At 36.5% G+C, this 16,927-nt stretch overlaps 1 protein-coding gene across 1 annotated transcript in view; it reads left to right on the top strand.

The window, feature by feature from the left end:
• Window positions 1-16,927, top strand: part of NR0B1 (nuclear receptor subfamily 0 group B member 1) — an 87,739-nt gene that overhangs the window by 44,221 nt on the left and 26,591 nt on the right. The window lies entirely within an intron of this gene.

The raw sequence follows: 16,927 nt of genomic DNA on the forward strand, positions 1-16,927 counted from the left end.
AATCATGTGGGTATGTGTTTCAAAGGTGTGTCACCCAAACTGGCTTAGTTCGAGATTATCAGTCAGGAAATAAATTCATTTTGAGGTTTCTTTGTACAATGGGACACTTTGCTGTCAGGAGGTTAGAGAAGAGGTCTTCCTTATAGTGCTGGTCTTTGGCTTCAAGTATTCCTTTTCTCTGGATAAAAAATCTGGAAAGAGGGTGTATGCACTCATCCTTCTCCCTGGCACACCTCAAACAATACAAAGGAAACAAAGAGGAAGCAGTTTCTCATTTTGCAGTACTTGACTTCAATTTTTACAAACAGTAAAATCTCACATTTAAAGTAAGGAGCATTGAAAAGGATTACATTTATAAAAAGGCGTACCAGCACAATTCTTTCTTTTTCTTTTTTTCTTTTGCCAGAAAACACCAGGAAAGTTCTTCCTGGCTGATGATATTGCTCATCAATTGCTATTGAAAGTCTGATCAGGTGGTGAAGATACCCTTCAGCCTGCAAGAAGGATTACAGTGACAATGAGTGCTTTTGGGACACAAAGTAAAATTAACTTCTAGGTTATCCCCGTCAAGGACCATTAAGTCCTGAACTATGAGGGACACGGTGAACAAGTCATATTTTAACCTCCTCTGAGCACAAAAGCAGGCAGGTTCTTTTCCTCCCCCAGCAAATCTGACCTTCACTGAAATTTATGTGAAAATGAAAAAATAAAAGAAAGCTGTAGCCCTGCCAAACTCTGATGATGTGACTCATTTTAATTACTGGTATTTGGAAATTAAATGACCTGAGTTTCATTCTGTAGTTTGCTGCAGGAAGAATGATTTAAGCAAGCTCCAGACTTGCAGCACCTTTTACAGCAGGTGCGCAACAAGGCATTCATTTTTCTTTTAAGGGTGTCCTTGTAAACATAATAACAATTAGGAACCCAGGGCTTCACATTAGAATCTCCTGTGCACTCTGGCATTACCTTCTTGGGCTACTTCATCACTTCTAATTTTCTCAACAAGTTCCTCAAATAAGAGCTTTGATAAAATGACATTGAACAACATCAGATGAGGGCAATTTCCCTAAAAGCAAAACGTGAGAAACACGGACAGCCAGAACACATGCACTGCGAAAGGAAGCTTCTTGCTTTCCCCTTATCAGCTTCATTAAGCCAGAATATCCACTGCTCCCAAGCACGATTCTTCATTCTGCGCCAGAATTTCTGAGGAAACAAGAACTGTCTTGTGGCAGCAGTGGTGGGTTTCCTTGCTATTGCTGTTTTTCCACATTGTATTCATTTAACAGAAAAGGGAAAGCATCAGAGGTGTGTTATAGTATTGGTGACACTGTCAGCTGTGACTCACAAAACTCACAGTACACCTGTTGTTCCTTTTACATCTAGCTGTATTTTAGCAGTGACTTTTCATATCTTTAATCCATCTTTGAAAAGCACAAATTGATTTCAAAATACACACAGGTTTGCAATGCTGTCTCTGAGAGAGATGGTGAACTCTCTTAAAGGGAATTTTTCAGTCCTGTTCAATGTTTTGGATAATTTTTTTCAGTAATTTAAATTCACCCTTTTGAGAATGAGGAAATGATGCACAGTTTTCAGATTTGGGGGGTGAAGAGAAGCCTAAAATGTTAATTTGTGATTCTTAAGTTTACTCAGGATCCTGGAATAATTTAAAATATTTCAAAATATGTTTTGACTTTAATTCACACTGATCATTTTGAATATTACAGTAATTATTTCTCCTATTTTTATTAATGAGGAACATCTACTATTTTTATTGATGAGAAAAATGTACCATTTTAAACTATTAAGTACATCTTGTTGTCACTTTTTGAAACTGTATTCTATACATCATCCAATAACAGTAGGGAATAAGCAAGGTATTTAAATCTGGACTTTACAAAAAGAGACAATGGAATAATTTCAGAAAGATGCTATTAGACTGTACTAATCTGTATGCTTTTAAACTTCCTTTCTGAACATCAGTTAGGAATTATTTATTAAAGGAAAACATAAATGAAAAATCAAACATGTTTTACTGACAGTACATAATTATCTCATCATAAAGGAGAATATTTCATCCTTGGTTCCACACATACTAAAATTCTTTTCTTTAAATGTTCCTCAATACTCTTGAACCATTTCAAGTTAAATTCTGAACAAAATTTTATGAGGACCATACTGGCTCAAGTAGAAGTCATGAAATAATAAACATTCCATATGACTGCAATGGACTGCAGAACCCTGAAGAATCTTCTTTTAAGGTAGTTTTTGTCCATATATTTTAAAAATACAGTGCCTGGCTGAGATATTTACTGCCTTCCCTGGTGTTCCTTAATAGCTAGCAAAATTTCTACCATTATTTTTTCTTTGGGAGGTCCTCCTCATAATACATCTATTTGAAGGCTGATACTACAGGAATACATTTAAAATGTTAGTGCTCCAGTCCCAATAGTTGTGGTACAGAGAGCTTTGGAAGTGAAGTGTACTGTGCCCTATCTCACTTATGGAGCTATCTGGTAAGTCTACACCCAAATGAAAAATCCAGAATTATTGATGGTCTAGATCATCAGAGCAAAGAATGTCTGAACAACAAATTACCCAGGAAGGGTATGCAGTGTGTACAGATTAAGGGAAGGTGCAAACAGCTGTGCTCTGGAATGAACAAAGTACATGGTGAAATTTAAAAGGGGGGATCAATGTCAAATGGTCAGCAAATATATAAACTCCCATTTTTCAGTGATGCATTTCTGTCCGCTAATATTAAAAAAATGATGGAAGTGAAGATTATAATAGGAAAAGATGAGGAAGAGATGGGTACAGCAGCAGTGTTGCAACTTTAGTTCTGAATTTAAATTATTCTAAAACATTACCTCATTTTCAGTGAAGTAAAAGCTGGTAAATGAAGAACCAAAACAATGTTGCAATAGTTTCTAGAGGTGAAAAGATCTCTACTTCTCTGTAGCATGTTTATTTCCAGTGTTATAACTACATCCCTGTTTCCATCCTTGCATTTTTGGAGGGCTTTTCCTGGTGTACAATATAAATTTTTGGGAAGGCTAGCAGATAAACATAGAGGAGTATACAAACAAAATGAAGAGAATCTGTTATAGTCTGGTAGATTTATGTTGGGTTAATGGCTCCCAGCTCTTTGTGATCTCTTGGTCTGCTCCCCATCACTACCAGGATTGGGGAAAAAATGCAGAGGGCATTATTTCATAATCCCTTGGGATGGAGATTGATTAAATAGCAGCTTAATTTCCTTTTCACAAAGGGCAGCTTAATCACTATTCTGATGACTCTGACAGCTACAGGCTCCATTGATTTATAATTTACTGTATTCTTTGGCAGAATGAAGTTGATACTCAATTTTGAGCTGAGTCTATAGATTGGAAAAAGAGTACTAAGACTGATAATTTTGTTGAGATCCAGATTCATTAGTGTCAGGCTTTGTGATGCACACACCTGTCCTCTAAAGTTGTAACTCTGCTCTGAAATCAAATAACTGCATAATTCACAAAAAAACACTATGCAAGAATCAAAGGAGATGATTTTTCCTTTGGTGACACACAATTTAAGGTTCCTATTTAAAGCCTTTCTACCATGTATCCTAGCACTGGGAATTTCCAAAGGCTGACAAATTTAGCTTTTTCCACATTTTCTGTTGACTTTTAAAAAATATCTAATTCAGTTCTTGTTATGCAAATTGTATTGGGAAGAAAAAGTAGGTTAGAGGACCCAGGCTGTGTTATTGACAGAGTGCTGTGATGAGATACAGCCTGTCAATGCTAGGTGCAAAGTTATATGGCCATTCTGATGACATGCACATGAAAAGAATGATTTTGCACATGAGATAATCACCTTGAATTATTCAAAGTGCAGCTTCCTCCTTCCATATCTATCATATATTACTGCTGGGTCAGATAAGTTGGTGTTGGATGGTGGTGACATATTTCAGTCCAAAGTGGGCTTTTAAAGTTGAATTATGAACCCCTAAAAATAAAATAGGAGTTTATCACGGGACCTTCAACTGCAGAATCACTAGTAAGCATAATTAATACTGAGCTCAAAAATGGGCAATCTGCTGCAGTCCTCCACTGGAGAAGGAACATTACATGAATTGGAATGCCTCAGGTAACGAAGAGAAAGAGATCTATTATTACCATAAACTTTCTGGTTCTGTTATCTTCACTCCAAACCTGTATCTACTACCACAGAGGTACCTGTGGAAGGAATATGATCATTGCACACATGCTTGTCTCAGGAATTCTGAAATAAATACAATCTGTGCAAAAGTTACAATATGTACTGAGATGCCAGACTTTATTTAATGATAAAAAAAGAAATAAGAAGCAGAAATTGGTGAAAGGGCAGCATCAGTGATGACATTGGGATAATTCTACCTGTGCTATATTTTTATGGAGGAATAAAATTGGACTGGCCTTGTCACTCAAGCTACAAGGACCCTGATTAGATGAGCTGAGAGCAGATAACAGGAGAAGTGCTCTTAAGATCAGGCTGGATCATAGCTCTTTGGAAAAAGCCCTTTTAAGAAGGATTTATAAAAGGGGAGCATCTTTTGTTTGGCAACAGTGGAACACAATGTCAAACCTACCCTGGTCATCCTCTATGGATTCCTGAGCAGTGGATTCCACTTATACTTGACCCATCCAAACACAGCTTGGAGTTTTTTTCCACACAACTTGCATCATTCTTGTGTTCATATTTATAGTTCTGTGTATACTGTCACATATGTTACTCACAAAAAACAGAAGCAACCTTTTGCTGTATTTATGAAGAAATAGAAGCACAACTCAAGTTTGTTGCAAATTTCATTTAAGTTACCTGTAGATCTTTATTACCATGCACAAATATTAGCACTAATATGATAACTGAAATATCTGTGTGGAATATGAACATTTTTTCATTGAAAAATGACATTCATACAATATAAAATAATTATTTTTAAACATGTATAGATATTTTTCATTCTTTTAGCTTCTCTTTAATAACTAAGGATGAGGAGAATGGGGGGGTAAATTTTACTATTTAGAAAAAAAGATAAGACAAAAAAATTTATTTATTAAAAAAAAATAGAACCCCACCAGCTGCTTCTTGCATCTTCTGCAATCTCCACATTACATAGAACATGTGATGTAGGTGTCCCTCACTTTCAAGAATTTATCTATTTTAAGTGTGCATCAAAATTTTTTTTCCGTTATTATTTATATTTTCCCTGGCCATGAAACACCATGATTCTTTCCTGTGTTTCAAAATTAGAGTTATTTTATGTAATATACCTGGAGAAAATTTCCTTAGATCATTAAGCTACAACAGCATTGCAACTGCAAAATTGCAAAGATGGAAGTACAAGAATTTGCATAAAGAACAAAGAATCTCAGACAAGTATCTATCTGATTTTTGAAGGACATATTTGATATTTGTGATATACTGGTTGGCAGGAAATACCAATGTTTGTTTATTTTCCCTGGCATCTCCGATGGTTGTAGTAAAATATTTTTCTTTAGTACTATGCTTTGCTTTTATCTATTGTGGCTGTAGCAGTGCTACTACTTTTTTGAATAGAGTCTTCAACTGGACTGAACTCCATTTAATTCCTGATTTCTCTGTTCTCACTCTTACTGTGCTGTAGTGTGAGGAGGGTTGAGTAAGCATGGGGAAGCACATCCAGTTTTGCAGGGAGTAGGGAAGGGCTTGAAGTGAATTCTTACAACAGAAGGGAGATTACCTGGACATTTCAGAGGCTTTGGATCTCTGTCCTTAGGGACAGTTCTTCCTTCAAAGATCCAGCTGGGCAAAGCCCCTGAAACCCAAAATTCAGTGTTGAACCTAATTTGAGCAGGAGATTGAACCAGGTGTGCTTCAAGGGTTCATCCAAACAGAGTGGCTCTATGAGTCAGTGACAGTTCTATGTGTGCAGCTCTGGTGAGAGTTTGGTAGCACCAATGAGCCAGAAGAGGCAGGGTTGGCTCTGCAGATTGATCTATTCCAGCAGATGAAGTCCTGCCCTTGCCATAATTACCAGGAAGGCAGTGGGATTACCAACACTGTTAGAAAGGACACTGTTGTGGCACAGGACATTGAGTATTCAAGATGCACTCTATGTATGCAAGGCATTTAACCTATAGAGGCAATAGAATACACAATCTTCCACTTAATCCCACATATTTTATATTATCTGTGGTCTTGGTGAGATTTTGTCCTTTTGTCCCTGCCTGTGAGGGGCTCTGGGCTGACAGACCACCCTCTGCATCTCCGACTCACAGCCCCTTGCTGCAGATGGGCTTATGTGTGTATTCCTTCTCCATGGACACAGCTTTGGACCACTTTTCTATTTTCTACTGCTTTTACCTCCTTTTCCCCTGTGCCTGAACTACTGGTATTCTTTTATTTGTGGCCATGCTTTTATTTCTTGACCCATTTTTCAAGTTCTAGATACTCTTCCATTTAACACATTCTCCCTTCCACCAGCTGATGTGTTAGTTAGCAATAACTTCCCTTGTATACGTCCCCCCTTCAAAATATGTTTGCTATTTTGTATAATTTAAATTTTTTTAAGCTTTAATTTAAGGATTTTGTCTTTTTCTTCAAGTTTTTCCGAGTAATTTTTCAGTCATACTCTAATGTCACGAAGCCAGTTGTGCATAATTGTTACAAATGCAAGAAAGCAGTTTAGCTTGTCACCCTCCTGAAAGCACATCCCCAGCTGTGGGAACAGATTGTGCTGGCCATATGTGGCTGCAGCACTTCTCAAATCTTATCATATCTCAGGTAAGAAACTGAAGCCACAGCCTTGACTAGAAAATTCATGATGAAATGTGACAGAGGAGGAGATGGAGGACCCTGTCATCCTTGTGTGCTATATTACACATTGTCAGTCCTGTCAAGTCAAATCTGATATGAGTGAATCACATTAATCAGAAAATGTGAATTTCTATTTGACAAGCTAAAGGAGCATAACATCTTCAATTAGACTAGCTACCTAAAATTCGCTACTGACACAAGCAAGTATACATGGTCAATTTGCCTGCCTGAAACTGAAAATCAAGCAAGACATGTTAGATAATAGATAGTCCCAGACTGAATGCAAGGCTGTAACTCACTCTGTGGGCCACTGACGTCACATGAAACCAAAATTAATTCAGCTGTAGATCCAGTTTGGAGTCATCTCTTGGTGTATGATTTACAGTACATTTTTTAACCTTAAATGGTTTATACTCTTCATCAGTATTTCAGTTCTTTGGTTAGAAAAGATGGTAGAAGCTGAAGTCCATCTTTCAGACATATTCATAAATTCTGTGCTGCTCTGAGATCCCAGCTATGAAAAAATGATAAGAGGCTGCATAGGTCTTTTATTTTTGTTGGTTCAGTGCACAGTAGAAACTTATTTTCTACAAGTTTATTGGGATGAAATAAAGGGAGGAAAGACAGTCAGGGAAAATATACTTCAGAGACACATGGGCAAGGGCATAGAAGGCTTGAGGAAGGACAGTTTCTAAGTGCCCTCATTCTGAAGCTGAGGCTGGAAATTGCTTAGAACCTCACCAGATAGGGTGCTAGCCCATGAGCAGATGATTGTCCTGTCTTTGCAGAAGTGTAGGGATGTGTTCCCTTTGAAAATGGACAATATGAGAGCAGCTCTTGGCACCTTTGTGCACCTCAGTATGTGTTTAGACAATCATTAGGCAATTACTGACTTGAAGACACACAAATCTGCTTCTTGAGGCAAAGTTATCTCTTGGCAGAAAGAAATTAAACACACACTAGAGTCTTAGCAAAGATTATCAGATATTTCTGACCTTCTTCACAGGGAATCTGAGCTCAATTCAGAGATTAGATTAATTGCTTTTCTTACCAGTTGCCCTGTGGATCTTCAGAAACTTAAACAAAATATATGAAGCTAAAAGTCTCTAATATTTCCATGTTTTAGAAAGTCTACCTTCCTTCCATAAAGATCAGGACTGTAATAATTCTAGAAATAATAAGTAGCAATTACAAACAAAATAATAATCCAGGATTTACAACATTAATTTCCTCTAGGCTTGTGCAGCCATGGCTGTGTGATTGACACAGAAAGGTCTCTAGCACAGTTAAGTATCTGCTCTCTCCTATTCCTGGTGGGTTGCCGTTTTTCACTTCTCTTTCCTTCTGAGAGAAAATTCCTTCAAGCTATCTAATATGGACTACTCTTATTTCCATAAAAACTAAAACCCCTTCATTATCCTAAACTTCAATTAGTCTGGCATCTCAATCACTTCTAGAGAAATACAATTCCAATAGGGAAGAATAAGCAGACTAAAGGCATGGATTTTGAGACCTGAGTGGAACATGATCACATGGTTTGACCTGCTGCACAATTTAAAATATTTTCTCCTGATTGCAGCATCTTCATCAAGCTTTAAATCTCTCACTGTAGTGATGTGTTATAGAGTGAAGAGCTTTTCCCCTAGTTAGCTTTTCTAATATGTCAGCTCTTCCTCTTGTGTGAACCTTGTCTTTAAAAGGGAATTAGATAAATATCAAAATTTGTCCTGTGACATTTACAGAATGGTCCTGCTAATATATCAGGAAAAAAGAATGACCACAGGCAAAGATTAAATACTTACATAAGGTAGAGAGGCAAAACATTGTTTTCCTTGTTGGACAAAGACAGAGGAGAACAGATGAGTCCAGAGACAGAATTTCAATGCATGATGAGGCAGTACATGTTCATTGGACAGACCCTCTCTCAAATGTTTGGCTGCATCTGCCATATGACAGAAATGAAGGCATTTTGGACACAGAACAGGGTAGAAGACATAAGGAAATAACTTCATGTGCCAGAAATTAAACATTAAGCCACCTCTCTCCACTTCAATATAATACTGAAGGGACAGGTGGTGAACAGAGCATTAGAGCAGTTGTTTGACAGTTCCTCTGGGGAATTTATCAATTTATTTAAATTTATCAATTTATCCATCCTGCAGGCTGCAGAGCAGTTTGAAGAGCTGCTTCAGGGCTCAGGCCCATGAATGACTTACAGCATCCCATCAGGAAACTTTCCAGACTGAGTTCATCATTCTTACCTCAGGACAGCAGTCTAGGATGAGATGAATGATTGCAAAGGGCACCTCTGTCCCTGCACTGACCCTCTGAAGGGAGCCTAAATTACTTTGATTATTCTGCCTTTGGTTTGAGATGAATTTCACCTCATGAGGTGTGAGCTCATCCCCGTTGTACTGCTCAGCATAAATATGAAAGGTTTGCCCTGAATAAGGGAAGGGCATCACTCAGCAGCACTGACACAGGTGATGAACAGTAATATAATAGGAAGCCACAATCTGATTGTCAGATCTTTACAAAATGGAGTTCTGAGCTCTTACAACCCTTTGAGAATAAATTGGATCTTTTTCTGTTATGTCATCTTTGCTTTGAGAGCAGAAATTCTTTATAGATAGCGCTTTCAGCCATAATTCATTCAAACACTGTGCCAGCAAAATGGCTAATGAAGGCCTTCAAAACTATATTTGTGATGTAAACCCCCAAAGATACTTTGAATAACAACATCTTTTATCCTTTTCTTGGCACAGGTATGAAATATCTTTGGAAAGCTCCAGAAAATCCCACAACTATGGAAAGAGTTTGACCCAGCTTGGATCCCACAGTTAAATCACTCAGGGAATTTCAGAGGAGACTAAAATCTCACTAGAAAGTTTGCTTTAATCACAGGTAATTCTTCTTTCCCCATGATTTTCTTGTCTTTTCCCCATTCTTTTCCTTGACTGGGAAAGAACAATAAGTTGTACACATAAAAAAGGAATGGCATAATTTTCCATCTCAGTACCTTTATGGTTTTTAATCAAATACCTCCAGCATCTTTTGACAGTTTTGCTTAGGGTTTTTGACAAGTTAACTGAAAACAGAAACAGGCTTCAACTAGCTTTTTGTTCATTCCTTTAGACTCTACCTTTTGTATTTTCTTCTCTTTCTATCTGCCATAAATATAGAAATAGAATCCTAGAATATCCTGTGCTGGAAGGAAACCACAAAAATCATCAAGTTCAACTCCTGGGCCTGCACAGACACACCAAGAGTCACACCATGAGCCTGAGAGTGTCCAAACATTTCTTGAGCTCTGGCAGGCTTGAACTTGAATAACACTTCTTATTTCTAGTGTTCCTTTGGCAGATTGCTCTCTTCTTATTCTCTCTGAAGTTATAAGAAATCCTATGTGGAAGTGCAGAAGGAGGTGCCAGAAAGTGAACGCAATTTATTTGAAATATTTGTGAGCAATGACATTTACTTGTGAGCCATGCAGCAGATCTCTTGAAGAGTTCAGGAGTTTTCTGTTGTATTTCATTCTACCACAAAACATATCTTTTGGTCAAAACTCTGACGCTTTTTCCAAAATAATAATGAACTGTGTCATTAGCAAATAAAATGATTTTATAATGTTTTTACATTAATTTTTACAAGTAGTAGCAGTTTTTCATGCCTGTTTTCTGAGTGAAAATGTAACACAAACTTCTGAAAATGGGATAATATGTAAATAGGGCAATGTAAATATGGGGTAATGTAAACACGATGCCTTCCAGTTTTGTTACACCCTGCACAAAGCCATTTGATATTTCATTAAAAGAAAATAGACATGATTATTTGTCAAAATGAAGTTTCTAGTTTTGATTTTCATATTTCTTAGATTGATATTGCATTAACATTTTATTAAGAGAATGAAGAATTGACATGGACCAGAGCCCAATGTTGTTTGGGGCTCGGTTGTTTGATTTTTATCACAGATAGAAAGGAGAGGATACTATCTATGCAATAAATCATGCTATTGTTAGCATGGATCATTAAAATATACATATCTTCATACCCCAGAATTTTTTGATAAAAGAAAGGAGATAATTTGTCACTTACGTTCTCTGGTTTTAATCACAAAGTTCAAAATATGAATGTTTTCAATGGAAAAAAATAAATTCAAATAACACATTAAGAAATAAAATATTAAGTATTTTTTTTCTCCCACTTAGGTACTGACTGTGTTCTAGACTTTCACAGCTGTACTGGATATCCCTCACTTAAAGAGGGAAACATCTAAGGAGAGTTCTGAGGAGGCCCCCAGATGAGCAGTTATTCCAGTTTCCTGACTATTGTAATTCTGTTCACATTCCTTTTTACTCTCACCCAATTAGGAAACCTAAAATTCAATTCCTTTAATTTAAATCCATTACCACTGGGTCTATCTGAGGATTTTAATTTCTCACACAAACTTGGAATCCAATGACCTCATGGATTAAATAAAGAAAAAAAGGCTGAAAATCCAAAAAAGTAAATCAGCAGCAGCCATCAATATCAAAATAAGCTGTTACACAAACAAAGGAATAAAAAGTACACATAAAAATATGTCCAAAGTCACTTTTCATTTGTCAAAGAAATCTGGAACACTGCACGCTGATGAAAGATTTAAAAGTGACTGGATGTATCTCAGCCACTGATAATGCAGAAAAGATACTGGGCTTGTTTGCTGAATAAACATCACAGGAAAATCACAGAAAACCTTGGTTTGACTTATGCAAACATGTTTATTTAGTTCACCTCACTCAGGGATTTTCCACTGTAGGTTTGACAGGAAACAGATTAATTTAATGAACTTTCCATGCATTTACTGTGTTATTATTAAGGGCAAATGAATGTTTCATTTTGTCAGCTTATGTACTTCAGGTAATAACATCTCACAACAGCTGTCAGCTACACTTAGAATATAATCTTTAATTCATAGGAGAACAAATAATGGACAAAAGGTGTAGGCTGCAAATATAAACTTTTTTAGCAACTGACTGTTTGTCTATCTTGTCTGCTGTGACTTCTCTAATGTCTTCACCTCCAAAAATCCATATATTCTTTGGTCTAGCCTCAATTTTCTCTTGCTGCCTTTCAGAACAGAGGACTGCTCAATAACATCCTTCCACAGGATGCCAGCTCTTCCTCGAGCTGCTTGCTCAAACTGTGACTTCACTCACCTTTAAAATGTCTAATAAAAACTTCCATATTGCTCCCAGGATCTCAGCTACAGGAGGAGAGGCCAAACAAAGCTGATTTTGATCTTCACTACCCTGAGGGAATTGCAAAATGCAGATTTGCTGAAGCCCTAATTCTACTTTCACTTTGGAAAAGGCAGTAGGTCAGTGATCTTTCCTTATGGCAAGGCTAGTATCAAAAATCATAAGAGAGGTTTCTATATGAAAGAATTTTATTAACTTGCAAATTATTAGGAAATTCATAGTTCATACAATTTAATCAGTCTTGCAAGAACAAAGACATGAGGTTAAAACATATCCATTCTTCTTACCACAACATGGTAGAAAAGGGTAAAGTTCATGAAGTTTTATTTCTCCTTACTCAGCATTCTCATCATTATATCCTGATCAAGTTTTTCTTATCATCTGCTGAGGAACCTGGCCCAGAGCCTTTTGATCTGAGACAAGGCTGAATGGGAGAGGAAATCACAAAAGTTTAGTGGTCTTACTGAGATTGTTCCAGTGTGTGTGAAGAAAACCTGCTGTTACGGCATTACTGCTCTGTGCAGGAAGGTTCTGTGAGTAATTTTGAGTGCTTCAAAGTACAGTTTTTCATATATATATTTTAGAAATTTTTAATGCTTGGTAAGAGCCTTCAGACCTACCGATGAGGATGGATAAAGATTTTGTGAGCAGCTTGGAAAAAAAGAGCAGTAGTGATCTGGAGATACAACAAGGATTGCACACAATGTCACTGTGAAGTATGTAAAATACTGTTCTGCTAATTTTATCCAATGCCATAATTCTGTATGAAAATTTACAATAAAGGCTTTTTAAGAACTAGATTTGTATTTCACAGAAAGTCTATTCTGAAATGGAATTTTAGCTGTAGAATCACAGAACCTTTTGATATCTCCATATCTTTGCCAGTCATCCTCCTCAGCATATTGAAGGACACCCACTTAATCCCTTTACTTTAAATAGGCTGACACACATTATCATCTCTTTTTTCTACCCTCTGCAGAAGTTTGGTCCAGCAGAGGCTCAGTTACAGAGGAAGTTACACAAAGAAATTTAGGAAAAAACTTTTTTTAGCTAAAACTCAGACAATATTTTTTGTTTCACACGGACTATGAAACAGTGTTCAGCATTCATTTTCAAAGACCAAACAGGATTTTCTCAATCTTTTTATGATTTTTTTATGATTTTTCATCTTGTTTCTAGTATCTCTAAAAAAAAAAAAAAGAAAAACCCCTTCAGAAATCACTACACTGTTATTTACATTTTACTTTCCCCCACCATCACATATATACCATGTTGAGAATACAAGCACTTTAGTGATATCTATTCTCTTGTGATATACAATATAAGGAAAAGATATTACCTTGTTTGTGAACTGATGTACTTCCACTGAAATCATGAAATTATGTTAACTTCTTGTTAATTGTAAAGATTTTTGTAAAGCATACACATTGGAAAGAAATAATTAGGTGCTATTTCTTTCAAATAAATAGCATTGCCTATCCTTAAAATGAAAAGTAATCTACCTTTTTAAACCTACCAGCAGAGAAAGACCTATTTTTAAGATCTTTAAGAATGAGCAGTACCTGATATACCACAAGGTAATCAGGCTGGCACCATGAAGGTGGTGCCTCCCTGGAAAAATAGTGTTTGCTGATATTGTGTATGGGGGAAACATGAGTAGGAGCAGGTGACTTTTGAAGGACTGTGCTACTTGCAGAAATAGTTCATCAGTGCACACATAACCTATTGAAAGATAAGAGCATGAAGCCTCCCACCGAAAAATATCAGACCTATATTTGATTAAGGCCTAGGCAAAGCAAGGTTATTTTGTTATTTACTCATTGAAAGAAAATCAATTGCTGCAACATAATCCTATTGACAAAGCCTGCATGAATGCACGGCCTATCAACAACATAAACACTTACAGGACTAAAATAAATAAGCATCTAGTCATTGAAAAATGCAAACTGGTCATTTTGGTTTTACCATTTACACTGTCATACTCTTATGCCAAACACCCACCAGGTTAACAAGTGTTTATCTCGATTATTTAGTGAGAATGAAAAGAATTCTGATCCATCTCTGCTGCCCTTCAGGAGCACTCCAAGCTGTAACCAAAGGACTCTGAGCACTGGTTCATCCTAGAAGGAATATTTAGTTTGTATCACTGGTCTGTAGTACAGACAGCAGCAGATGAGGCCACTTTTACAGGATGCATGCTGAAATAACCAGCATTTCCACATGGGAGTTTCTGGAGTAGATGATCCAAATCTGCTTGCAGCACATAAATTTCATACGTCGCGTAGGGCTTGGACACTACCAGACAGCTCTGTGAGCTTATGCAGAAAACTGAAATAGATAAATTTTCACTATAATCCATATAGAGATGTGATGAGGACAGAGATGTATGAAATATTTTCTAGTCATTTACGAACTGTAACTCCACCTGCATTTTAACTTGTATCTCTAAGGGAAAGAATAATAATTAGGCAATCACCCTAAATCTGCTCAGCAATCTGTGTAGCTGTTCTCCATCTCAGTAACTTTTAAGTCACGAAAGCACTACATTTCTGTAATATGTGAAGTAACTTCATGCAGTGGGAAGGAGCTCTAATAATGGTTCTACTTCAAAAAAAGGCTAATTTACATGTTTCTATCTTTTTAGGCATCCAAAAAATCTGTACTGGTACCTACTTCTGAGACCCAAAGGCAGACCTTGTTTTATTTTTAGGTGGCACTGAGAACACTGTGTGGGAAGTGTGTTTGTGCCACAAACAGGGAGCATTTAAACATTCCTGGGGCTTTTGCCTTTCTGAACATTTGAGACATTCCTCACTCTCTGATAATCCTGGAAATGCTTTTGCAGTATCTGGATGTTGTCCAAGAAACTTTTCAGGCAGCCTTGGAAGAAGTCATCCAGAATTTCATTTTGCAAGACAGACTCAGTATGATACTGAACACATTTCTTAATGCAGTAATTTAGCAATTCCCAATGAGAGAAGTTTCAGGACTATATCCACAGTATTAGAAAAGCTAAGAGATGACACTAACTTCATCCCCAGAAGTATAAGGTTATTGGAGTAGCACTTTGTGAGCATCCTCACAGATCCCTGGAACACATTTGCACTGTACAGAACCTGTACAAATGTTGTGCATGGATTTCAAACCTGTCTTCACTATAGAATTGTTGTTTGAATCCTTGACCATAATTAAAATATTTATTGCCTTCAGTAAAAAGCTGAAGATTCATGATAAGATTTCATTGTTCTCTTTTTTAAGACTTTTGAAAGGGAGTAACACTAGGTTTGGTTACATAGAAAGTAAAAAAAGAGTCAGTTGAAGCTCAGCTTTTGGATAAATGCTGTGAAAATTAAAAAGTCAACCATTAAGTGCCATCACAAAGGCAAAATTCTTACAAACAGTAGATTATAAGCATAGTTATATCAAATTACAGAATTTATTGTGAATCCAGTAGTTGTATTCCTTCATTTCCTTGCACTACCTATTCAATGATGAGTTCCTGGATAATTCAAGAAAGTACTTTGTATTTTCCACCCCATGAAGGGCTTTTGGAACATCATATATCTGTTCACCATGCAATAAAGAATAACAGCTAAGAGAAAAAATTGCATTTAAATAGAAATCAGAGGTTGGTGTTGCATCCAGATATTTCTACAACATCAATAAGAAATAGAAAAAGATGAATAGGACAGCTGGGAATGCATGAGAACTTGGACAGTGTTGGAAACCAGAAACTTCAAAGAGGTAACAGTGTGGGTAGTGCAAGGGTGACTTTGAGAGTTGGCTTTCTTATTAACTTTTAAAATTAAACCCTGATAAAGGGAATCATGGAAAAGTTTTTAATGACTCAAGTTTAACTCAATTACTTTAAAGTATTGCAATACCAATTTACTCTTTTGTGATTTATTTCATGTAAGAAGCTGTTATGAAGAAGCTGTTAATGTCTGTTGATCAATCATTGGAGGAATAACTTTATTTAGGGCAATAATCCACTTAGAAGAAATACTGACATTAAAATGTGTGTCTCAGACTTTTAAGGCTATTTTGAATTTTGAATACAGCTGCAATGCTTTCCTCTGCAGAGCTGAACCTAAACCTGCATGCTACCAAAGTATAAGAGAAAGAAAGGATGAAAATGAAGTTTAGGAAAAGTAAAACAAGTTTTAAGATTGGCAATAAGATATTAAAAATAAATGGCACCTGAAAAAGATGAATTCTCATGTTAGGGAAAAGAATTTTACTTGCAGAAGATTTGTTTTGTTTATGATAATCCAAACTAGAATGACATTTTTTTTTCACTAATGTCATTTTACCTTTACCTACCTGCTGTGTTTAGTTGAGTCTTCTAGCAGAAAAGAACATTTAAAAGTAATTTTTATGTAACAGACATCCTCAATATTACAGGACAAAGGCTCTGAGACATAAGCTGATGACCAGATGAATTCAGTTATTAGATATAAATAAAGAAAATTCTATAGGTGCAAATTTATTTTAGAAAGACCTTCTCATGAAAGGGATACCAAAGACACTCCACATCATGTCCTTTCAGGAAAGAGGGAGGATTTTACACATTTGCAGGATTTTCTATCATTAAACATTGAGGCCTTTTTCCCTCTGGTAAGATGCAGCTTGGCTTTCCTGGAGAAGTTTTCCATGTTTAGTTTTGTCAGGAGGGTTTAAAGCATAGGACAGGTACTCTGGGACTGATGCTTGTACAGGAATACATGATGTCTGTGGCTTGGGAGGTCACCACACAGACTGGCTTTGTGTCTGCAAAAGTGACACTTTCGTCCCAGCCTTTGCTTCAAAAATCTTGCTTGACAAAAAGTTATTTATATATTTATATATATAAAATATATATA

The sequence above is a fragment of the Geospiza fortis genome, unplaced genomic scaffold (assembly GCF_000277835.1).
Source record: "Geospiza fortis unplaced genomic scaffold, GeoFor_1.0 scaffold331, whole genome shotgun sequence".
Taxonomy (NCBI): domain Eukaryota; kingdom Metazoa; phylum Chordata; class Aves; order Passeriformes; family Thraupidae; genus Geospiza; species Geospiza fortis.